The sequence below is a fragment of the Stegodyphus dumicola genome, chromosome 3 (genome assembly GCF_044657685.1).
Source record: "Stegodyphus dumicola isolate Sdum_Otavi_A_Nest chromosome 3, ASM4465768v1".
Lineage (NCBI taxonomy): Eukaryota > Metazoa > Arthropoda > Arachnida > Araneae > Eresidae > Stegodyphus > Stegodyphus dumicola.
Genome location: NC_140770.1, coordinates 174711615 through 174738794, shown reverse-complemented (window position 1 = coordinate 174738794; position 27180 = coordinate 174711615). Strand labels below are relative to the sequence as shown.

General features: G+C 31.7%; 1 protein-coding gene and 1 long non-coding RNA gene across 2 annotated transcripts in view; one reads left to right on the top strand and one right to left on the bottom strand.

Annotated features, from left to right (window-relative positions):
• The window catches only part of LOC146998210 (tetratricopeptide repeat protein 36), a 155211-nt gene that overhangs the window by 98258 nt on the left and 29773 nt on the right, over positions 1-27180 (top strand). The gene's annotated exons all lie outside the window — the stretch shown is intronic.
• LOC146998211 (uncharacterized) lies at positions 1920-8424 on the bottom strand. Its single transcript, XR_015040374.1, has 3 exons — positions 8198-8424; positions 7015-7124; positions 1920-2144 (listed from the first exon to the last, which is right to left on the bottom strand). It is a non-coding gene; the product is annotated as an uncharacterized LOC146998211 (long non-coding RNA).

Below are 27180 nucleotides of genomic sequence, written 5' to 3'. Positions count from 1 at the left end.
TCGAGTTTCCTCAATTCAAACTCCATTTGCTCTCATTATCAGGTTCAGTGTTCCGCCTTACTTGCTTGGGGAACATTCAAGAACCTGACTCGGAACAGGCAGCTTACTAAAGCTACGTTCAATAAATGTGGGAAGTAGACAAGATACACAGGAAGGGTATACGAAACCCTTTATTTTTCACTCTTTACAATAATTTCCTGACTTCGAAATACAGAGACCAACCACTTGTGGTCTGAACGTAAGAATATAAAAATATTAACTAAACTCTAACTTAACTTTGGAATAATAAACAAGGGCCTACGTGGAAGATTGGCCGTATATTAACAGGAAGCCGTATGTAGTACAGAAGGCTGTTAACACTACAATACGTTTAAAATTATTAAGAGGTTAAACCTCTGGCCTGGAAGGCAACCAGCAACCGAGTAAAACTGCTAAGGCAAGCGGCCTGCTTCTACTAACTCCTTCCTCTCTCTCGCTTGGCAAAAAGCCACAACTTAAGTACTTGGCGTTCGCCAGACAAATTTGCATAAATAAGTTAATCAAAATAATGGACATCATAATTTTGATTTAATTTTGACTTTTAATTCTGGTCGGAAGTAGAAAATAAGAAGTGATAGTAAAGATTTAAAATAAAATAAACGTTAGTAAAACTTAAGATCCTTACATATTTCCCGCCAGAGTTAATTAGTTTGAAACTGAGGTCTAAAACGACCTTGTTGAAAACTTTTAGCTCTAGAATCTAACGCGAGGCCAATCTTTTACAAACATTTCTCACTAGAAACTAGAAATTTTTTTAAAAAAAATTTGTTTTTACAATAGCAGCTCCATGGACACCCAATTTTTCATCTGTACTGCATCTAAACAGGAGCTTTTATTCAAATCTGGTTCCTTCCAGCCCTGAGGTACTATTCTGAAAGTGGCTAACTCTGAAGTGTAGCGTCAGAGAGCCTAACTACATTCATTCAACCTTTAATACATATTCACAATACTTTTCTCTTTTTTTCAGTCCCACGAATAAGTTTAAAATTTTTGGCATTATTTTCACCTTTACCATATCACAGTATTTCTTAACATTTAAAATAACAGTTCACATTGTATATAAGGACATATTAACATGCCGTTAATTTTACGCATTTTAAAACATACATTAGTAGTACATTGTTAACTTCTATTCTTTTCCAAATCCTGTTTAAAATTCAGTTTATCCCAAACATGTTAAAGGAAATATTAATTTGCATGCAAGTTAATCGAGTAACTTCTGTTTTAATTACACACATAATTATGATATGTAAAAATTTTACATTTATGAGTCAATCTTGCAATGTATTGTAATCTATTATTGTTGTCTTTCTCAGTTTAAAATCTTATAAATATATTAGATCAGTACTAAAAGTTCACCTCTACAAAAGAAATGCTTTATTGAGGTATTTTTAAAAAGTTCCCTTTTACAATGTAACTGTTTATTTCATAAATAAGTACATAAAATTATGGAAATTCAAAATTACCTAAATATGTTCTTTATTTTATCTTATATACCAGATAAAATTTTAAAAAGTTAATTTGTTTAGGAATATTGAAGTTTTTAAATATTTATCTCATGTGACTTTTTCTATAACATCATTATAAATGTATATGTTGATGTGGACATGCCAGTTATTTTTTTTTCATCAAATAGCTTTATGGTATTAAATGATTTAAAAAGAGGCAACTGGACAAAAGAAAGCAATTAGAAGTTTGCTAATTTTTTATTAATTTGTTGTCAAATGCTGTGCATTTTAGATTATGCTCATATGATAACAATGAGTTATTTAAATTATAAAATTATTATGAACATATCCCACATAAATTAACAAGTATAAAATTTCAAGTTGTTTGAAGTATTATGAACTGTAATAGTTGCAAAAGAAATACACATGAAATTAATTTAAGAATTAGGTTTATTTTACAGGTATTCGAAAACTGCAATTACTGTTAAACAATAAAAACTAACATTAAATCTGAAGAGCATATTTTTTTCAATAATAAAATTCAACATAGACTTCATGCAGCTTCGCTATATTTGTTCTATAGTTCGCTGTCTCTAATATCCTGCTCAATTTTTGTAAAAGTGAATGCTTTGTCACCCAATGTTTTGAGAACAGCTCCTAAACAAGAAAAAGAAAAATCTGTAATAATTTCACACTTCAGATGTTTTCAGTTTTTAAATATAGTTGAAGTATTAAAAGATGCATATAAAATGCACTGAGTATTTCATATTTAAAAATTTACATTTCAGTAATTAAAAATTTAATTTCATACTATCACAGAGTAAGCTTCAATTATATACCTTACACAATGCCTATAATTTCAAGTAAAAAATACTTAAGATTTGTTTAGAACTGCAAGGTTGAGAAAGTCTTTAGTAGCTATGTTTGTATTTAAGTACATGAGAAAAAACTTAATTTTGTATTAATTATATTGCATTAGCCTTTTCAATTTTACTCCTACATATAGTAAAGAATATTTGCTTTCTTACAGATAACTTTTTCTTAAATAAAGAGTAAGCAGAAAACTAATCACAACACTATATACATATAACAGAATACTTCATACACATATACATGTCATTAACATACGTATATGCATTAACAGGCTATTTTACACATTTCAATAAACCAGAAACCAATACACAATCAAAAGTATTATCCGTAAATTCCTCCAAAATCAGAGCAAAAATCTTTAATTATGATAACAATGGCATCTCAGTTTGCAATATAAAATATTTCAAGTCTACGTTCATGTGCATTCTAAGCAAACAGAAAGCTGAATAACAATAAAATTAAATACCATAAAAAAGTTAAGAGGCACGTAGAATGATAGCCAGACTAAATGAAGTCTTCCTTCAAAAATCAATTTAAATTCAAAAATTTGCCTTCCTGTTTAACATCTCAAAATAGGGTTACTGCTTTCACTAACTAAATTTCCTGTCTTGGCAAAATAAAAATTGTCACTTCTGTTGCAGGAAATATTTGCTGCAAACTTTGTATGCAAATAATCCAGTGAAAAAATTTTAATTGTGGCTTGAATATTTTCTTTATTAAATAAATGAAAAATTGCCACATATTAATTTATGATCCACATAAAGCTTTTTACCTCTACCATATTATGCAGCTATTTTAAAATATAGACTCTCATATAAAAGCCACAGAATTTTTTTACCAATATTAATATAGTATAAATCACTAATAAATCTTCTAAAAACAGCCCCAAAATTTCTGAATTTGATACCCAAAACATAATTCTACGTAACTGTTAACGTATGCATTTGCTTGCACATACTTAAAATGAATTATACACACAAAAACTTAACATATTAACTTTAATAAATTCTTAATTAGCAGGATGACTCAATTAAGGCAAAATATGAAAGAAATCTACCTGATGGAATAGTTGTAAAAGATATATTTAAAAAAAGCTAATATTGTTTACCTTACACATGGCAGAAATTGAGTAAACTGTATGCAGCTGGATTATTTATTAGGAATAGAAGTTAGATCAAAGTACCAAAGTCACACTAGGGCTTTAACCATTTGGGTGCAAAGAAGCATCTCAATTTAAAAAAGCTAATAGAATTTTATAACTTTTACAATCTAGTACAAATATTAGACACATAAACAACACAAAATGCCATTATTTACTTGCATATTTTCCTTCTTTGTGTACTTTACTCCTTAATTTTTCAGGATATGATTTAGAAACAGAGTTATGGTAAAAATGTATACTGGTAAAAAAATATATTGCTGAAACTGATAAGTCCTTTGAATTATATACTATAGTGCAAAGAGGGATGGAATATGTGACTAAATATGATAAATCAGATTACAATAACATTAAACAAATAACATGAAAAACTGAAAAAAGAAATTTTATTTGAAATTATTTTTTAACTCGTGGAAAGACAGACAGTATTTCCAACTTATTAAATTCAATTATATTTTACCTTCGTCAAACCAATATTGGTAAGAGAGTTGTATTTAAAATCGGTCCTAAGCTAAAGCTGCTTTCTTGCCTAATTTTATACTATTGAAAATACCGGTAATTGTCAAAGTTATTCGTACTCAATATGTGTAAGATTATTAATGAGCTGCCAAACCACAGTTAACCATCTAATATACTACATTCAATGTTATTATTTTTCTTTTTGAATGTCAGGTTTTCATTATTTCTGCCAATATATCTGTAACAGGACATAAAGATTGAGTTAATGTAGAATAGAAAATTACCTTGCAAGCTTTACCTTAGTGGCAGTACTTCATTCTCTAGAAAAAACATTTTAAATTATTATACTTAAACAAAAAATTCATATTTGTTACAGCAAAACATCATTAACACAATAAACTAGAGTTGAATCGAGTAACGAGCAATGAGCCAGGCTGTTGGTATGGGTGGCACCATTTCCCTATCTGGCTCAACTCGGGGAATCCCCTAGTCAGATCACTCAGTGTTCTTTTATATACGTGTTTGTGCACTTGTAAGTTAATTGTTTTGACATTTAACGTGAAAATAATTATTTCAAGATGCCTCGCAAGAAGATTGTTGCCTCAGATAGTGCTGCAAAGAAAAATAAGGAGGCCATGGCCGTCGATATCTAGAAAGAAATCATAGATAAACATAAGCATGGTGACGGAATTGGCGAAGACTTGCGGCCTTTCAACATCGAAAATCTATACTACAGTCAAAAGTCGTTAATCCGGACTCCTGGGGACTTCAGCGATTCCGGATTATAGATCATCAGTTTAAATCTGGTAAGATGGCATGCAGAAATTACAAAATTAAAAATATGAAACCGTAATTTATGAAATAAAGAACAATTATGATCTAAAGGGTATCAAAATTTACAAAAAGAGAAAGCTTAATATTTATTTGTTTACTTTATTAAACATTTCCTTCAATGTAAGTTGCTTCGTTTCATGTGATAATACTTTCTCTTTAATTCTATTAAACAGACATAATTTCTTGTTTAGTTACAAAGTTCCGCTGTTCAAGTCCTATAATTGCTGTGTTGAGAATACCGACTAATTTGTCAATCGAAATGTTTTCGTTTTCAATAACCTCTGGGTCACTTTCTTCACTATCGGAAGCGAATTATAATGACGAGGAACTTGATTTAAATCATATCAAAGACGGAGTACATCGAGATAAAATACTACACTTAGTACGGAATTATAAACCAAATAAAATAAAAACATCTGCCCTGAAGATAAGGATAGTGCTGACAGATTAACTTCCAATCCGCCGCGTGAAATTGATAAACAGATTTCAGATTTCAAAACATACTTTCGCTTTGTAGATACAAATTACAAATTAGTAAATATATATCGGAAATTTTATTTGACATAATCTTTCTAATCTATCATAATCTAATAATGACGTTTCTGCCCCTCTGCCGCATAGCAGCGTGAAATTGATAAACAGATTTCGGATTTCAAAACATACTTTCGCTTTGTAGTAAATATATATCGGAAATTCTATTTGACATAATCGAAAGTTCAAGCTTACTTTTATAAAATTGCTCTAACAGTCTGCAAAAAATAATAAGCTGGATCCAATTCGAAGATTAAGGAACAACGCAATCTGCAACATTAACTGAATTAGATAACTTTAGCTTCGTATAACTCCGTTAGACATTAAACGCGCATGCGCACAAACATATTCGCAGCCGTAAGGGTCTTACGCGCTCTCGTAAACGCCTGTGCGCATGCATGAACGCGACGCATGCACAGAAAGTTTGTAGCTTTGAGGTCCGGATTATTTATCATTCCGGATTATGTGTGTCCGAATTAACGACTTTTGACTGTATTCTGAAGAAGCAGGAAGAAATTAAGAAACCTGATGTAGCCAAAGGAATTATCGTTGCTTCCAAGCACCATAAAAATACTCCTAGATGTTGAGAAGCTGTTGTTAGTGTGGATTAATGAGAAGGAGTTAAAATGTTGGTAACAAAGTTAAACTATTGTTATATTATTTACCAGTGTTATTTATTAGGAAAAATTGACTTGATATTAAAATGTTGATATTTTTTGGGGTGTGGAATGGGTTAACTGAATTTCCATTATTTTCAATGGGGAAGCTTGTTTCTAGATACGAGAAATTCGCTATACCAGTTGAATGTTGGAACGAATTAAACTCGTATCTCCACTGTAGATATGTAAGCATGTGTTCCACTGTAGATATGTAAGCATGTGTATATGCATGTATGCGCATGTATGTGTATAAGTATATACATACATACATAAAGAATATACACATGCACACATGAGCACCTACATTTAAAAATGCATGCATATAAACACACATTTCTGAATCTGGTCCTGCTAACAGAAGAATACCTACATGAATCATAGGATTTACATTAATCAGTTTTATTAGAATTTTTAAATGCAGAGGATTTACAATAATCAGTTTTATTAGAATTTTTAAATGCAGAGGATTTACATTAATCAGTTTTATTAGAATTCTTAAATGAAATCTTCACTATCCGAAAATTCAGTTTCATTTCCAGCTGAAACTGTATCAGAACAATCTCATTTATATTATTTCCCTCTAACAACTGAACATTTTGAAAACCTTTTCTATTCCATGGAAAACTAATGCTACATTAAACATACATTTTCTAAATCTGAAAATTTTAAGTTAGAAACTGTAATCATTCTTAAAAACGTTTGATTTATGCAGATGTTAGATCAATAAAATTACTTTCCTGTGAAAAAGTAATATGGCGTTGAACAAGACGATTTTACACATCAAGATATATTGAGTGAAAATTCCTGAAATGTTTTATTTCTTGGTATCTCTGCAAGAATTGTATAAAAAGACTACCTCCCTTTTTTTAAAAAAAAAATGTTTAATAAATACTATGAAGAAAATTGATTACATTATTTACAGTTCATAATTAATAGAAAATAAATCATTTCTTAGCTTATCAGAATTTATTTTTATCACATTCATAAACAGTACTAATTTAAACAAACATACCATTATGATTTCAATAACTATGAAATAGAAAATCCAAATCTGCATCTTTGATGGTCTAGTAGATTGGACGTCTCGTTTACTACAATTCAGCAGGGTGCTGACTCCCCAGACTGTAATATATATATACAATTAATTTACAAGGGAAAAAGCAACAAAAATATAAACAATTTCTTGGTTTTATATAAGCATTTCTGCACATTTACAATTTTAATTTTTTTTAACTATCTAGTTATATCAAAATACATGATTTAGTAAAATATAATTTAAATAATTTAAGGTATTTTAGATCAAATACTAATTTTTCAATAAATTTTTTCATGCAAGTCTAATAATCAACATAACTATCAAGTTTTGACTTCGAAAATTATGTTTAGAGAAACTTGAAGCTGCACTAAAAAGTAATAAATTTATTCAAAACTGAAAGTAAAGCATTCTTACTTTTTCTTTCTTTAACTATGGCAGATCTTTTAAAACAACAAAATCAAACAAACAAAAAAGAAATGCATTCATGAAAGGTCTTAGGACTTACTTATTATTCATGAAAGGATATATTTCAGTAATTACAAGTGCATAAAAATTCAGTATATATATATATATATAAAAAAAAAAAAAAAATGAACACAGATTCGGAACAAAGTACCTGTGTTTCTATGGCATAAAATTTCCTTTTTTAATAGCACAATATCTTTGAGTTAAAGATTATATATTAAAGCAAATTTATAAAACTAAATTCAAAAATAAGAAATTAAATTATTTTTAGGGAAAACACTAAGCAAATAAAAAATTTTGAATTTCATAAATAAATGAAAGTTACATGCTTTATTTTTTGGCATAAGGTAGATAACATTTCCAATTAGTCATGTTAATATTGCCTTTCTTTTTCCATTAAAAGCTATTCCGTGGTTAATTACAGTATGCTTTAAGATAAATATTAAAACGTTTGAGTAAAAATAATATAACTATAAAAAGGTGAGACACATACAAAAAGGAGTGACACAAACAGTAAGAAACAGACTAGTGCAAAATTTAACAGTACCAAATCCTGAAAATGAATCATTAGGCACGTACACAAAAGAACAACACATGGAAAATCACATTTACTACACAGACGCTATTTATAAAATTTTATATAGGTGAAGAAAGTACGAGTATTAAACACTGAAAATATAAAATATTCACTTACTTTCTTCAAATAATTAGTAACTTCGATGGATTCAGTCACAAATGCCAATCCACGAACAAACAGTATTCTTTGCGACTTTACCATTCTTTTCGACCGCCATTGCCGAATGCTGACTTCACAACAAGGAGGTATTCTAACCTCTAGCGGCTCAAAACAGGGATGGCTGTGAACGGCTCCCTATGAGAAAATCTTTTGAACGAACTGCGCATGCGCTGTTTCTTTTTATCGCCAACAAATGATGGTAAACATATTGTAATTTCTCGCCAGCGTTTCGCGTTTCATTTGAATTAGCGTAGGTGTTATCATTCAGATTAATAACAACGATAATATAAAAAGTCATTTCAAATGTTTACCCAAGGAAATATTTTTTGCTCTTTTTCACACTATATATGCTATCATCGATAGAATTAAGAACTTTTAATAATTAGGTCAAAATTAATTTTAACGTGTAAATTTCAAACTCACAAATTTGAGTACAGATTTTCATCAGATGTCTGAAGGCAGTTACTATATTTCAGTACAGCAAATCCTGGAATATAAAAGAAAAAAAAATTTAATTGAAGTCTATTCTTCAGCTTCATTCTAATTCCTATCGATACATCTCTCTAAAACAGTTTATTACAGAAGTTTCAGATGTAAAAGAAGTTCATAAAAGTATTAATCAATGAAATTATTTCCAATGGTCGGTGAAATTGGTTGCAGTTTCAGACACTGTTGCAGAAGTTTTCACATACAATTGCTGTTTATTGTGCAAGTAATATTGAAACTAACTAAAGTGCTTGCATAGATTTCTGCATCTTGGTGGAAAAAATGGAACATTAGTGGAAACAAATTATGTATATATTGATACTGTAAAATTTGGGAGGTTTCAAAAACCCAGCAGAAAATATGGTGGCATTGATATCAGTTGCATATTTACTTTTCCAGACTATTATATCTGAAAAGTACGAAAAGCATTTCATCTACACCATCAGCTTCTTACAAAAATAACTGAGGCTCATCTCAGTTATTTTTGTAATATAGTATGTACGTATTAATAAAAGATGCTGTGAATGTAATTTGCTGTACAAGATAATAAACATGAGTGTCGTTAGGATTTCTAAATATATGTTTGAACAATTATGTACAAAACATTCCTTCAAATTCACTTGAAAGAAATGAAACGAAACTGAAAAAATTCAAGAATCAGTAAAAAGCAACTTTTTTTATATTTGGATGATATTTTCTTAATGCTATGTTTAAAATCACAATTTCTTAAACTGTTTGTTTTAAGTATACATTTATACTTCTTGCAGGGTTAAAGTGGCCCTAAATCAACATAATTTATTATATTATAAATAATGAAAATTGTACATTACTTATATAAAGAGAAACATAAAGTGACATAGTATGTTAAGTTAGGTTTGCAAAGGTAATTTAAATATTTTCATTGTGCAAGACTTGTATGCTTAAGAATTTTTCAATCTTGGTGTTATTTATCGTATAAAACATCACAATTCAAATAAAAGTACTATTTTGTGGTATAATTCCATTATAGGGGCCGTAGCAAATTGCAGCAAAAATATATGCGCAAAATCTAACGAAAGCGGTGATTTCACACCACGTAAATTTAAATAGTTCTATATTTGTAAGTCATTGCCCACACGATATATTGATTAGGGAAGCTGACTGCGATACGACAAGGCCTAGGCTCGAATTCCGGAGAAGGCATGGTTATAACTGCTGGTTCCTTCATAGATTTTTCCGCACACCCCTATTGGTTTATTAGGTGCCTCCATAATAAAGTGACCACCAACCACCACCTGGCCTTAGTTGTGGCCAAGCCGAAGGCCCGCCGTTGGGGGGGGGGGAATATTTGTAAGTCACCATTGGAATACTGGTTTATTTTTTTTATTCTTTTTTGATAATGATATGGATCTAACAATTTGGGAATTGCCCAATGACAAAATGTCTGCAATATAATTTTTCCAAAGAAAAGACATCATTCATTATAGAATATTATGATCGAAAAACCACGAGATGAAATTATGCTTTAGCGGTAACTCAATAGCGAAATGGAGGTGCAGGAATGAACCTGTATTCTGAAGAAAGGATTAAGAAGTCAGATATTCGATCGAAGGAACGAAAATCCCCTTCCTTATAACTGATAGGCAGGCTCACCTATTTTTGGTATCAGGAGGTGACATCTATTGAATTTTGTGAACTCCAACTGAAGATGAACCACAATACAACTGTAGACTGGAAGATATGCGTGAGGTGTGTGCCATAGCTTTAATTTCTCAGCCTAAGTTGAAATTCGGTGGATGTGGAAAAAATTATGAAGCAGACAAAAGCCTTTTCAGTAGAAGCAAGAATAACATTGGACGTCTTCTTCTGCCACAATGGGTTTTCGGTGGATTGTGCAGAGAATCAAAAGAATGTTTTAGTCGCTATTCCAGATCGATCGGTGAAAACCTTATAGAACATCATAAAGGTTTGGTTTGGTTTATGTGATTAGAGCAAAGCCTCGAGGGCTATCTCCCTAAGGGAAGACAGGCCTACGTGGAGGACTTTCTAAGGGAAACTGGCTTGTATACACGTTACACATAGAGAAAACCATTAAATTGTCCATACAGCCAGCCCGTTTGCGGGATTCAAACCTCAGACCGAACTACCAGTGTTCAGCGACTTTATCGCTCGGCCACTCATGTTCGAACATCATAAAGGAAAATGTCACAGAAGGAAGCATTGTGTATACTGACTGCTAGAAATCATATAAGTTGGATGAACTGCGATATATCGGCATTGAACATTTTACTGTCAACCACAACTAGAATTTTGTGGACCCCGAAACGGGGACCATACGCAAACGATACAGCGACTGTCGAGCAGTGCTAAGTGGCATAATAAACACCATCGGGGCACATTTCAATTCTTATTTGTCCGAGTTTATGTATAGACATTTGCACAACAAAAAAAAAAAAGAAAAAAGAACTGAAATTTTTTCTGCGATGTTGCAGGATCTTAAAAATTTTATGCCTCCCGTTTAATTTCACTTATTTTTAACCCTTTTTTTTAATAAATTAAATTAACAAAAAGTGTAATATATGAAGTTAACCTTCCATCAACTTAAATTAATAATCTTAGATAGTTACAATAATGCTTTCTTACAGTTAGAATTAGCCGTTTGTTTATATTAAATTATAATAATAAAGTGTATTATATGAAAGTAAACTTTCATCTAAATTAAAATAATACTCTTAGATAGTTATTTTTTATTATTATGCTTTTCTTAAGTTAAGGTTACCATAATTATTTTGGCATCAACAATAGTTTTGGTGATTTTTTTGCGGTCCCTATAACGGAATTGTACCGTATTTTTAAATGAAAATCTAGTTATTTAAGTCCTTTGTATCTATAAAAATACATACTGCAATTATTTACTTAAGTCATAAGGCCCTTTTCAAAAGTTTATGTCTAGTTTAAAATAATTAGTTAATGTCAACTTAATCATATATATAATTATTGTAAAATCGTGGTGTTTAAAATGCTTTTTGCTACTGAAAAACAGTGTTTTTGTTATAACTTTATAGAATTAAAAATCCCTCAAAGTAGTATATTTATAGTTTAAAATGTTTGTTAATAAAAATTTATTTATTTACATGATGTTTCTTAGAGTGAAGTAAAAAAAAAAAAAAAAAAAAAAAAAAATGATTGCTTGCTTATTTCTATTCATGAAGGTATATTTCTAATACAAGTAATAATAACTTTTGAAAAATGTTTCATGATTCGAGTAAAATCTGGATATAAGGGCCTTTATAGCAGTCGAAACAATGTCGTTTCTTTTCAAATTGTATGTGCCATGTTCAAATGCATGATTTATGTGAATTCAATCACAAATTTGATTCTGCTTTGATCTGAGTGTTTCATGATTTTTTGCTGTATTGAAGAAAATTTTTTGGAAATTAGTTAATGGCATTAAGGTTCATTAAATTAGTGTGTTCAAGATTCAGCGTATATGAATCTATTAATGCACATTATGTTTCTGAGAATAAAATCAGAAAACTGTTATCCTCCTTATTTATAAATATGTTGGTAATTTCAAATGTAGGTAATAATGGAACTCTGATGTAAATAGAATTATTATAAAAAATGTTGTATGATTCTGACAAAATTTGAATGTAAAGGGTTTTTATATCATTTGACACAAGGCTGCGGTTATTCACTTAAATCAATTAGGCCCTTTTCAGATTGTATCTGCCATGTCCAAATGCATAATTGATGTGAATTTAATCACAAGTTTGATTCTAATATATGGAGTTTTTCTAATTTTGAAGAAAGTGTTTTGTATATTGACTAATAGCATTAATACTCTTTCAAATAATGTAGCTATTATTTAATGTAGAGTTTATGTGAATCTATTCATGCATGTTGTTCCTGAAAATGACATCAGAACATTAAATACCTGTTTATTTATATTCATGAAAAAATATTTCAAACCTAGGTAATTATTTATTACTATTGTATGTAGAGCTAATATAAAGTGTTTCGCATTTGTGTTAGAAGTTGGATGTTTGAAGTTTTTGCTTTGAAAATTATTTCAAACCTTAAAAACTATGTCTTTAGTATTACAAAGTTTGCTTTATCTAAGTGTAATCGTATAACAAGTTAGGATATATAATTTAGATCTTTTATGCTTGTTCTCAGCATTAAAAATCAAGTTATGGTTATATGCCAAAAAAAAAAAAAAAAAAAAAAAAGAGAATCTTTTCAAATTATGTGTCTAACATTCAGATGTTTGATTTAAGTCAGTTTATTTGAAAATGAAACTGAAGAAATTTATTACTTGCTACTATTATTAGTATGCGGTGTAGCTGAAAATCAAGTAAAAACATTTTATGATAAAATTTTTGTATCTGAAACTGCAAGATAATTTTCTTTTTTCCCTTTTTGTAATTTATTATGTACTTTAAAACTTGTTATTGAGTTCTTACATTTCCTTATTTTGCAAGTGTTAAAATACTGTATGAAATTTTTATAGATGATTACTATATGATATACTATATGGTTTTTTTAGTAAAATAAAAATTTATTTTTGATTTGGGCAATTTTCTTACTTTATGAAATCACAAAACTTGTTTAAGAACTACGAAACTCGTTTAAGAACATCTTATTACAAATAATTTTTAAACATTTAATACTTCTAAAATCTAAATTTATAGGTGATGAAAGCATAAATGAAGAAGTATGTCATACTCAATTAATCACACTACATAAGAGAAACATTTACGAAAGTCAGTAAACATGTATTGCCACTATTTCATTATTATTTTTTTTAATTTGCATTTTTAAAATTCTCTAAAATGGGGCATAAATAATATAACGATAGAAATAAAATGACTGCATAATAGGTATATAAAGCGGTTGAAATCTGATGTAAGAAAGTTAACTTTACTATATTATGCAACGATGAATTTCAATCATGAAGTTGGAAGGTTTGTTTAGAAGGAGATTCTGATATAACCCTAGAGCTTCTGTGGAAGTTTCTATTGTTGGTCGTGAGGCATTCCTCCTTAAGGCAGATATCTGTAAAATACTTTTACATAATCCAAATAATCCTAATCCGTTAGTTCTCAGTAAAGATATTCCTTCTGTTAGGTAGCTAGCACACATTTCATCATTCTCAATTAAACTAGCAAACCTCTTTAAATGTAATAGCTTTGATTCCCATAGAACATTTTAAAATTTAGAAAAATACTTTTTTGTAATCTACATGAGCATTAAAGTTATATATGAATGAAAAATACTCAAATAATTATTCCAAAACTAAATAAATATGATTATGGTTATTAGAGAAAAAATTCTGAAATTTGTAGGGTTTTTTTTTTTTTTTTTAGTTTGTTAAAGATGTCTTCAAATCAATCCATAATAAAATTATTACTTTCAGGTTAGGTTAACTTCATATGGTCTATCTGCCTAAGGGAAGGGATGCTTCCATGGAGGACCTTTCTTAGGGAAACTAGCACCCAAAATATTTATTTTTATGACAGGAATTTCTCTTATTTTGTTCTCAGAAGCACTATCATAATATTCGAAAAATGTCTCTTCTGCCTAGTGATGGCTCGGAAGCTGAACGTGAATGTTTTCACGGAAAGAATTTTAATATTTAACTGTTCAGTTTTCATTGTTCGCAATGAACTCTGTCTAAATAGCAGATCTTTCATTTTCAGCATTTAAAACAGTTATCATATGTGTGAAAAATATTATTTATATATAAAGTGAAAAAGGAACCACTCTCACATTCGAATTTTCCGATAATTGATAGAAACAACGCCAAGTGGCGCATGATAGCCAAATGTAGTAACCCAATAATCATTTGAAAATAAATACATTTCACCATGTCCGTGAGCATGCGCATAACAGGCCTTCCGTAAGGAGCCGCTCACAGCCATTCCTGTTTTGAGCCGCTAGTATTCTAACCTCCTTGCTTCACAAATATCCCGCCACAACCGGAAGTAGAAAGTGTCTGCTTTGCCATTGGTCAGTGAACAAGAATTGCAACGCTTTTTTTTCCTTTATAATTAAACATATTAAGAAAGCCTCTAAATTAGCATATGAAATAAACTTACTTTTGCATTATATAAATTTATATTCACAGCATCACTGTATTAAGGTAATAATTCAATTTTTCTACGAAAAATAGAAATGTCTGTGTATGCGCATGCTCAGTGTATAATCGTAAATCCGGTTAATTTTTATAAGTTAGCGTAAAATTAACTATGCAAATTTTGAGTTCATTTAACTGGACCCTTGTACTTATTCTGTAGATCTCCATATTAAGAATGTCTTTAACTGTTTCAGAAAAAATATAAAATATAATATAATTATTTTTTTACATTATTTATTAATTTTTTCCTCATATAAAAATTATTAAAATCGCTATATCATTTTTTCCGTACATTAAACAAAATTTTAAAAAATTAGCCTCATATGATTTTTATAACAAAGATTAAAGGAACTGAAATATATGTAAAATATCAGGATTCAGCTTGCAATTTCGTAGAGTTATTATTATTATTATTAAATAAAAATATTAGTATATCTTTGATTATAATTAATGATCCTTTGGTCTACATTAAACTATTGTTCAAGAAGTTAAACGTTTTCGAGCATCTTCTGCTGTAATTATTATTCTTTTCTTCGACATGAAAGATTTGCTAATCTTGTTCCAATTTAATTGCCCACATTTGCTAAATAAAATAAGGCGAGTTTTGTACCAAACTCAGTAAGTACACAAATTTAATATACAGCTTATTCCAGTTAAATGGGTAATAGGATTTTCATAAAAGAAATTAAATTGTGTAAATTAATGTAAGTGTTGATATGAATAATAATAACAAATTTGATATAAGAAAATAAATAAGTTATTTTGAAGATGTTTGAATTAAGAAAATATAATTTTTTGCAAAAATGCACGTAAAGATTTAGCTCACATGTTAAAATTTATAGAAAAATTTTAGCCTCATATATGAATGCCCCTTTTTTCATGTTCGTGGACAAAGAAAACAAAGTGAAATGCCAGAAATACACTAAATATTTTGAATTAATAAACTTCATTTTCAATCTTTTTAGACTTCGTATAATATCCGTAAAAGTGAGGAATGAAATATACCATAAAGGCAGTAGTTTCTTTCAGAACATTCGAATTCGTATAATATGCGTAAAAGTGACGAATAAAATATACCATCATGGCGGTAGTTTTATCAGCACATTCGGATTCGTATAATTTTCGTAAAAATAACGTGTGGAAAATAACGATCAAGAGTCAACAGTAACTTCATCCTTTTTCATTCGTATAAATTTCGTAAAAGTAACGTGCAAAAAATACCATACCCTTATTTCACCAAAATTGTACGTATATTTTTGGAGACGTGCTGCCTGGGAAGAGTTCGTAAGCGTGCGTCTTCTATATCCTGAAACGATTCCGATTGAATCAAGCGAATAACAACCTTTTCTGCAAAATCAATTTCATCAACAGTGAGTTCACCTTTCCTTTTTTTCTTATTTCTGCAATTAAAGAAAAATCGTTGAATCCAACCAACAACTCTAACTGTTTTTCGATAGCTAGAAAATCGCTCACTCAAACTAAACCTTTCAGTAGACACTAGAGATGAAACCACTGCCTTTTTTTTCTCGCTGGCTATTTCCGCTTCATTAGTTATAAATTCGGCACTCGGCCAATTTTCTTGGGATTTTAAAAGCCAGCTCGGACCCTCCCACCATTTTGACCGGGAGAGTTGGCGAACTGAACACCCTCTACTTGGAAGATCTGCAGGGTTAAGGTGACCAGGTATATGCCTCCAATCCTCCACACATGTCAAAAGCCTTATTTCCTGTACTCTATTTTCCACAAATGTCCCCCATTGTTCTTCCCTTTTTATCCATGCAAGGACAGTAGTTGAATCTGTCCAGAAAAATATACTTCTGGCATCAAAGTCTTTTAGAACGTCTGCAGCAAGACGAGATGCAATAATTGCTGCTAACAATTCTAATCTTACAATAGTAGTTTCCTTTTTACCACAAGGAAAAACTCTAGACCTAGCCTGAAGCAACTGGACTTTAACTGATTCAGGTTCTTCTACACGAATAAAAACTACTGCCGCATACGCTGCTTGACTGGCGTCACAGAAAACATGGATTGAACACTGTTTTGGCTGATATCGTATCCACCTTGGAATTTTAATGTTTTTCAAAAGAAAAATGTCTTTTACCCATTTCAAAAATTTACTTTTAATTTCGGTGTTAACTTCTTCGTCCCATTTTATTTTTGTTTCCCATGTACGCTGTAATAACATTTTAGGTAATATAAGGACTGGACATGTTATACCGATGGGATCAAATACTTTATGGGCTATTGCCAAAATACTTCTTTTCGTAACTTTCTCGAAACAAAGATTTTGTAAATTAGCAACATTTATTTGAAGAGTATCGCCTTGTCTTTCCCATAACAAACCTAATACATTCGCAATAGTTTCTGTTTCTAAACTACAGTCGGTATATTCCCAACCCCGTAATTCAAATTTTCGTTCTGCCATAACATCTGAAGATACTTTCATGAAGCGCTGTAATTCATCTTCACTTCCGACACTTGTTACACAGTTATCAACATAGAAACTATTCATTAATTTAACAATAATGTTGGAAGAATATTTTACATCTGCATCATTTTTCTCCAAAATTGAATTTAAGTGATATTGAATAACAGCTCCAAGTAAAAATGGACTACTAGTTACACCAAATACGACTCGACAATGACGAAAATGCTTCAAGCCATCTTCACCCTTTATCCATAAAAATCGGAGGAAGTTTCTGTCACTAAAATTCAGGCCAATTTGTAGAAAGGCCCTACGAATATCAGAAATCACCCCTATTTTTTCTTGGCGAAATCTATTTAAGATTGTAGGAATAAATGAAATAAGGTTTAATCCCTTTTCAAGACAATCGTTGAGACTCGAAGAACCCTTTACTTTAGACGAAGCGTCAAATACTGGCCGTAACTTCGTAGTACTATGTTCCTTAACAACATGTCTATGTGGCAAATAATGATGGGGTAAATCTAATTCATTTACGGGTACTTCCTCTATTATGCCCTCTTTGAGCCATTCTTGGAATATATTTTCATACTCTTGGCGAAGATTATCTATTTCAAGTTGCCTAATCGTACCGTGCAACCTTTTAAGCGATGACTCAAAATTATCCGACAGGGGAGCGTGCCCTTCCAACCAAGGCAAAGACACTACAAAGTGGTCATCTTCTATTTTTACAGTATCAAGAAAATGTTGCCTGGTAGCCTCATACAATTCCAATTTAGTCTTTTGTTCGGATGGGTCCGTAATACCAAGCGAGTCGAGGGCCCATAAATCAGAAATACAAGCCTCTTTATTCAACATTGAAGTAACTAAGAATGTTGAACCTTCACTATTCAACTCCCCGGTTTTTCCCATAACCGTCCATCCTAACTTTGTTTCAATAGCTACAAGACCGTTTGAAATTTGTTTACGATTCCCCGTTAATAATCGTCCTGCAACATCGGCTCCTATTAAAATTTCTATGGGTCCTTCTAAATGATCTGTTAAACTTATTCCACAGTCAGCAATCTCTTTAAGCCATATTCCTTGTCCAATAGAAGGTATACTATTACAAATAACAGGCTGACTTAACGCATCAAAATTACAACTGTACGAACCAGACATATTAGATAAACGAATTTTGTAAACTTTATGTTCACACAAACTGGTCGTTGTACCGCCAAATAATGCGTGGCTAAGGTATTCCTTTACCGTATACCTGTAACCCATATCTTGAGCTGCGCTTTGCAGAATATATGACCTTTGAGAACCAGTATCAATTATAGCTCGAGCCGAACGAGATTTTTTATCTCCTTTAATTATTACTCTTATTGTTTGCAGCAAAACTTTAGGAGACCTTGAAGAAATGTTGGCGAGTGTTTCAGCCTGATTTGGAGGCTGTTCCGTTGCCCTTGTCTCACTCATTTGTGAATGGCCCTTACATAGAAAAATATGATGCCTTTTGCCGCATGTAAAACAAACTGTTTTTAATCTACACCTCCTGACAGAATGTCCAGATTTCAGACACAGATAACAAGAGCGTGTCCTTTGGACCAAAACTTCTCTTTCTGACAACGATAAGTTACGCGTCTGAAAACATTCCGCAGAACCATGATTTATACTGGAACAAAATATGCAGCCTTTTCTAGCTTCATTAGAAGAAGTAAACAGTTCAGCTGCCGTAGGTTTTAAGCGAGGTTCTCTTATCTTTAAACCCGAATTCCCTTTCTTATTACCGTGAGCCAATCGATCGAAAACATTGAAAGATTTAGCTGCTAAAGAAATTCTTTCCTCACTTTCAACTTCACCGCGCAAGAAACATAAAAGGCGCTCAAGGTCAGATTCCCTTTCTCTTAACTCGGCGTTTTCGCCGGTTAAACTTTCTGATCCTTTACGCGAAAACCTAAGTCTCTCCCACGTTTTTAAGACTTCATTCGGCAATGCTGATTCTACCAATGGATATAATATCGCGCAATATTTGCCTCTATTTATTCCCAATATCTCCAAGGCTCTTAGATTAGATTCGAGTTCATCGTATAGTTTCCGCAAAGAGTGTGTACCTTGTTTTTGAATAACAAGGGTTAGCAAATCACGAATATAAATCTCCGTTAGTAATTCTTTGTTACCAAAACGCGTCTGCAATGCTTCGATTGCGCTCTTGTAACTATCGCCAGTTGGCGGAAAGCTTTTAACTATTTCCTCTGCAGGAGAATTCTTCTCCATAGCCTGTGCTAAATAAGCAAATTTATCATTATTATCTAATGTAGGATCTTTATCAATCTTTTGGAATTGCCCCCAAAATCCTAGCCATTTCTTCACGTTGCCGTCAAACATAGGCAATTTAATCTTCGGATAATGTAACATTTTATTCTGAACAAAGGACGGATCAATTAAAGTTACATTCGGGTTTCCAGAAGTAAAATCTTTTACTTTGCTTTCCAGAAGTCTCCACCTATCAAAATAGAATTCAGATTCATCTATTTCCTTAATAAGTAAAGTCTCATCTGTAATTTCTTTAAACATTAATTCTCGTATTTTCATTTCAGTATCAAACAAAACTTTAGCTTTCTCGGAAATAACTTTTATTTTAATTAATTTTTCTTCCTGATTAAATTTAGTTTCTTCATTGTCAAATTCATTACAAGCTTTACTGAATAGTCTTCTATATTGAGTTCTTGCTAATTTTAAAGCTTCCATGATTCAAAAATAAAAAAGTCGCTTACCTTGCAGACGATATCCTGTCGCGGACGCCAAATGTTGATTTTTCCGATAATAATCCTATATGTTATATCTGACTTCGAATCTAAAATTTTCTGAAGAACACAAAAACCTTGTCTAAAACTTAAAGGTTTATTTAACTGGAACTTCAACACTGATGAAAACTTAACATCACAAACGAAAACTTAACATCTTGGGTGGAAAAACTTCAAAGTGCTTTAAAGTAACAGCTATGCCGGCACGGTGAAGAACACTTTCCCTTAAAAGACAGAATCCATCTAGTCCTTTCGGCGTATATCTCCATTTCGCTGAATTCAGACATCCGCTCCTACGTGTTTTGGACTTAAACGGCCAGGCTGGAACTGGAATAGGACTGGAACAAGACGGGAACCGGAACAGGACTGGATCCGCAACAAGACGGGAGCCGGAACAGGACTGGATCCGCAACAAGACGGGAACCGGAACAGGGCGGAAACCGGAATCTCTCATCCCCTGGCTTCTCCCCGGGCAGGTCTATTCTGGCTCGAACTAAAAGGAACTGCGGTGCCACTAAGGAAAGCACCTCCTTTTATTGCCGGCGGTTGCCGTTACTACAGGCGACTATGCAAATATTTAACAATGCTCGTTTCAGCACTCTTTTCGAAGCTCTATTCAATCAGTGTGCCCTAGAGCTTCGAAAAGCGTGCTGACACTGATTTCTGTGTGGGTGTGCCCTACCCACAGAAATAAACGATAAGTGCTATCTTCACAAAATTTTACTTGTGTACTCCTCTAGGCCTAATTAGACTGCCTACCTTTTTTTTTTAAATCAAAACTCCGACTTTAAAAGGTAGCGTGCCGGAAAGGGTTAAAACATGCGGTTCAAAGAATTCAAAGAGATTTATCATTGTTGCTTGTTTTTCATATAACGGTAAATAAAAAACAAACAAAGTGGAGAAAAATGTTAAGATCAATTCTACATATTATCAGAAACCTATTTTATACCCAATTTTTAAATATGAAATATCTTCTCTTTAGACACAGTGCCATTAATCGGTAGAACTGCAGCAAGATAAAGCAAGCAAGCCACTCATCAAAATCCACTCTTAATTTCCTGGAAAAATAGAACAAGAAACGATTATCAAGGCCGTAACCGTCACTCATATCCCTGATAAATTTTCCGATATATATATCCCCTGTAGATTTTTGCGCTTTCAGACTTTCGAAAACCTGATTATCGAGACATCGATCTACAACCCTCCTTGGAATTTGGAAAGCTGTTCAGGAGGTATGGAGTAAAATACCTCTTCCGATACTACAAAAGGCTGAAATTACTCTGTAGAAAGATAATGAAGAATAACGGTTATTAAAAAGAACATTTAAAACACAAAAAGTTTAGGTCAAATATTGCTCTAAATACAATGAAAATTGTCTAAAAATTATGTGAACAGCCTTTGTATTCTATACAGTTATTTGTTGAAGATAATTCCATAGATGAGTGGTCTGAAGCTGCAGCCCCCGAAACTATTCTATACGGCCGGCGGGTACATTTCAGTTATGTATTTGTTGCAAAAATTTCAATATTTTAGTTATTTGAAGTTCGAGTTTCCATTATTTTCATTACCATTAAAAACCAAAATGAATAACGCATCAAAAAATCTGCAAACAGAACTAATTATTTTACAGTTGGATGTAAATCTAATTTTAAAATTTGAAGATACTTTTTATACTATTTTATTGATGTCCGCCGAAAACATCGCGGACGAAAACAACGCAAGGCGGAAATGTCATGGTACAAAACATCGTGGGAGAAAAGAAAGCAAAGCGAAAACATCACAGTTCTAAAACATCGTGTCGAAAATAAAGCGATTAAAAAACTTCGCAGTTTAAAAACATCGTCTTCGAAAATATCGTGGTACAAAAAAAAAGTACGTACAAATCATCGCATGACAATAACATCGCACACATGCGTTTTTCAAGTTTTAAAATCTGTATACGTATTTTCGCATAATGATTTGGGAGCGCAAAAAGGAAATAGGAATATTTTTACTTTTCAATTTCATATTTTTGAACGAACTAGTAAATTTTTACTGAAAAAGTATGAAGGAAACTTAAGCATTTAAAAATTGAAAATGAGTAAAACATTAATGCAGCTTACAGTACTTAATAGAATTTTAAATTTACATAGTTAATTTACAAAGGACATTAATAAATTAATCTTTTTTTTACTCATAATTTTTCATGAAAAATACAGCTTAAATATGTTTAAAAAAAGGAAGATAAATAACTGCATTAAGTTACCTTTATAAAAAATTACTTAATTAATTATCAAATCACTTTCTTTCACGTTTGTTAATCTGATATTATTTTGTTCAAAATTATATCCTGTTTTGTTTCCATATATTCTTAAAGTGACGTTAACATTACTGCGCTTCCAAATCTATATGCGAATATGCATTTACAAATTTTAAAACCTGAAAAGCGCATGTGTGCGATGTTATCGTCATGCGATGATTTGTAGGATCTTTATTTTTTACCACGATATTTTCGACGGTGATGTTTTTAAACTGCGAAGTTTTTGAACCGCTTTATTTTCGACCACCATATTTTGTACCACGATGTTTTAGAACTGCGATGTATCTCTTTACTTTCTTTTTCCCCACGGTATTTTGCACCACGACATTTTCGCCTTGCGCTGTTTTCTCCGCAGCGTTTTCGTCCGCGATGTTTTCAACTGTAACTATTTTATTAACTACTATTTGTACTTCTTAAAACGTAAATAGTACACTCAATTGAGAATTTTTGCTCTAAGAATAATCGCTTTGTTTGGGAATACCTTTATACGGGAACAGTTATTTTTCGCAAAGGAAAATTACTAAGAAAGAACTCGATTGGCCGATTTGCATGAGTTATCGGTGATGAAGATATTTCTAATAATTTCTCTATAAGTCTACAAATTTTATCAAAACTTGAACACCATTAATTGTGAAGCTGTAGTAAGAAACAATGAAGTTCATAATTATTTACTTTCAAACATGCGTATTTTTATTTATGCTCGAAGAAAAAATTGGCAATTAAGAGAAAGAGACTAGATTCTCATTATTACTTTAAGTTTTGTCCCGCTTGGAATGTTTTCTTAATTTGCTTATTTCTGATTTAAAATAATGCAACTTAATTAATGATCAATTAAATATATTAGAATTATTTGAAACAAATGTCAGTCTGAAAATTTAATTTTGAGCTGTCAATATATTTGAATTACAAAGGTGTAACCAACAAAAATGGCTTACAGATACCAACTTTTAGATTTCAGATCGAAAATAAATATAAATTTGAATTTTATCCTTTGCAATATTATAATTGTTGCTTATTCATAAATACATTTTTGTATTTTGTTAATAAAGTATTTTAATTTTGTTCAAAAAATATTGTGTCTCGTCTGCCATTTTTAGATCGCGCATTCGACCGGAATGCAATTTGAGTTTTTGACCACTGTCATAGACAGTCTATCGTCTGTTTGCACCATAGCAAGATCAACAAAATTCGTTTGATGATTTACAGGCAGGTGGAGCATTGCGTGATTCATATTCATACAGGTACAGGGTAGGCCATCTGTTGCTAGAATAGTACAATTATAACGTAATATTATTTTTTATAGGTAAGTCAAATTTGAGGGATGAAGCGCCAGCGTTTACAAACATTATCCTTATGTTGTGAGAATAACAAAATCCTTTAACAGAGCACTGAAAAAAATAAAATATTTTGATTAGTAAAATATATTAAAATTTAAGAAAATTAGCGAAACACTTACAGTCGAATTTTTTAGAACAGTGATTAAAAAAATATATAATTTTTCTAACATTAGACTCTTTCAAAAACTTTTTAAATAAAAAGTGAAATCACTTATTAAAATTATAATTTCTTATAACGTCATTATAATAATATGTATTATTCAACATCCTTATATGGTCGTACACTTCTTACGCATGTTCAGCAGGGTTCCACTATTAATCCTCTTGCCGCAGTTGGTGCGTCACTAGCAGTCTCCCATTACGCAGTAGGTAGTTGCGACATCTTTTTTTTTTTTTTTTTTTTTTTTTTTTTTTTTTTTTAAAGACTTTCCTAGTGATTGCTTTTTTTTCACTTTTTCCTTGAGAATTAACGTCCAGTTCTGCTTTTCAGAAGAAATATTAAATCACTTAAATGTCTGATATTATTGAAACTTAAATGTCGTAAACTATTCCGCATTATGTAAGAATGAATCCCTTCCAATCGTTTCTACCAGTGTCACTTCCCTATTTCTTGATTTTACTAGCTGGTTTCAAAATAATAATAATAAAAAATTAATAAGGTTTTAATCGCGTTAAAGAGACCCCTTGCTTAATCTATTGGGGATAAAAAATATCTCACAAAATAAATAAATAAATAAATAAATAAAAACCTTCTGACCCGAGTAGAAAATTAAAGATGACAAATTAGAAGCTTGAAGACTTCGCAGTTACTCTCAACTGCGAAGGACACTTAAATTACTTACAAGCGGTAATGCAGCGAACAAAATAAATAATAATGAAATTATACACCGTGTGAAGAAAAGTTCTTACCCGGAATTTATTTTCGCAAATCGGTGGTCGAAAACTCGTACAGTGGAAAGTTACTTCCACGAACGCTTTGGATCACGAAAATTTTGCCAAATAAAAAATGCTTTGGATGGCGAATGATGTCTCGACATACGAATAAGTAACTTGGCAACAAATGATATTTCAAACGCAGTTAATGAAGTAGAGGAAATATCTAGAGATGAAGACAGAAGGGAAAATGTTCCGAGTTATTTGATATGCGAAGTTTATGCAAAATGTTGTAGGGTCCGAATGATCATAGAACATTATCACTGTGGTAGAATGTAGCATAAATATGGGGGGGGGTCACCAAAAAAAAAAAAAAAAAACTTTCCCGATATATCAACCCATAGCTGCCTATCTTCTCAACCAATCGAAATGAAATTTTAGATATAGTTATTTTAAGATATGCGCTCGAGGTTGTAATGGTTCAAACAATAGACCTCTCATGATAAGTGACAATGAAAAAAATTTCGAAATTTTCGAACACCCATTTTTTCCCTGCGCAAATTGACCAGAGTACTGAAAAAACATAAATAGAGCTGGAACAATACACGTACGACGAAAATTGGCGGTGTGAAACATTTGCAAAGAAGAGCACTATAAGAGACTAATGACAATGACAATGCACAAGAGGAGAGAGAGAGAGAGAGAGAAAAAAAAAAACTTTTAATGGAATTACAAGTTTTCAACGAGCCCACCTTCGCAGACGATAACGCATTGCATGCGAAAGACTGTTGGCAACAATGACGAACGTAATCTTCGCGGGAAGAATCTGTATAACTTAACGTTTTACGGCATCTTCCAATTTTGACAATATCGTGGATTTGATTGTACACCTTAGATTTCAGGTAACTCCAGAATCAGAAATGCTTCGAAGTGAGGTCGGGGGATTACGGTGGCCACGAAAATGCAAAGTTACAGGAGTTGACTCGCTCTTGAAAAGGTTTATACGAACCATCGGCATTTATGGTTTTTCAGTTCTCTGATCAGTTTTTTCAGGAAAAAAAAATGGGTGTTGCCATTCGAAAATTTTAAGATCTTTTTCACTGTAACCGTAACCGTGACAGCTCTATATATTTTTTTAAATCGTCACAATCCCGAGCGCATATTTCACAAGTGCACATCAGCGTAGCCACTCAGGGAAGGGTTTCGAAAATGGACCAATGAGTTTCTGTTGCTCTTGTGTCGCTAAATTTTCGTGCATGTGAGCGTATGTTGTTTACGTTTCAATTTGCATTTGTTTCGCAGTTATAAATGTATGGCGTAATAGTAGAAAATTTTGTAGTGCTTCCGTTTTATGAGTTTAATTATTCACTGACATTTTACTTTCGCGACTTTTATTACGCATTAATATTTGGATTGATGTTCACGGCATATTATCGCCCTTTACATCGAGAAAACGACTCAAGCTACAATTAGCCTCGAATATTATGTATTTACTAACACCTGTAGATTAAGAGAATTCAAGTGTATAGTTTTTTTTTTTTTTTTTTAAATTGAGCTGAGAAGGACTGTAAGTGTTACAATGAATCTAGTGTTTTCTTATTCCAGTGCTTCCAGTCTTTTGATTTTGAAAGTGTAAAATTCAGAATACATATTGTGTATAACCTGATTATATCCACTGTTAACATTAAAAGTTATAAGTGAATAAATTGAATATATTCGTTGTGAATAATATAAATGCTTTCTGTTTGATGAGTATTTCTTGTGTAGACAGTACATTTAAGAGTGAGCAGTTATTAAATCTAATATTTAACGCACTAAATGTATACGAATGCAAATTAGTAAAGTTCACTTTGAATTAAATTCTTCATTGGCTATTATTATAGAACATCTTTTTGATATAGACTACAGTAAAAAGTGCTGACTTCTATTTACATATATAATTGGTGTAAATATTTTTGTCATGTGCATAGTTTTATATAAAGATAGCATTTGGGCTCAGATGTTTATCACATATATTTTCTTCACCTTATTAAGTAATATTTCACATTGATACTTTTGCGGAGTGTACAACATATGTTTGTATGTACGAGGGCTATCCAGAAAGTAGATTACGTTTTGGAATAAAAAAATAAACAAAGTATAGGAAACAAATTTTATTATATACAGATGAAAGCCACACTCAAATACTACTTTTCTACATAGTCACCATACAAATTAAGGCATTTATCGTAGCGATGTACGAGCTTGGAAATTCCTTCGTCGAAAAATTCGGCCGCCTGCGCCTTCAACCACTTCGTTACCTCTTCTTGCAGCTGTGCGTCGTCATCAAAACGCTGCATAGCCAGCCACTTCTTCATTGCTGGGAATAGGTGGAAGTCGCTCGGTGCCAGGTCGGGACTGTACGGCGGATGAGGAAACAACTCCCACTTAAAAGATTCAAGAACTTTACGAGTGACATTTGCCGTGTGGGGCCGGGCGTTGTCGTGAATCAACAAGATCTTAGAGCTCAACATTCCTCTGCGCTTGTTTTGAATTGCTCTTCTGAGTTTTTGGAGAGTTTGGCAATACCTTTGAGAGTTTATTGTAGTGCCTCTTTCCAGGAAGTCCACCAAAA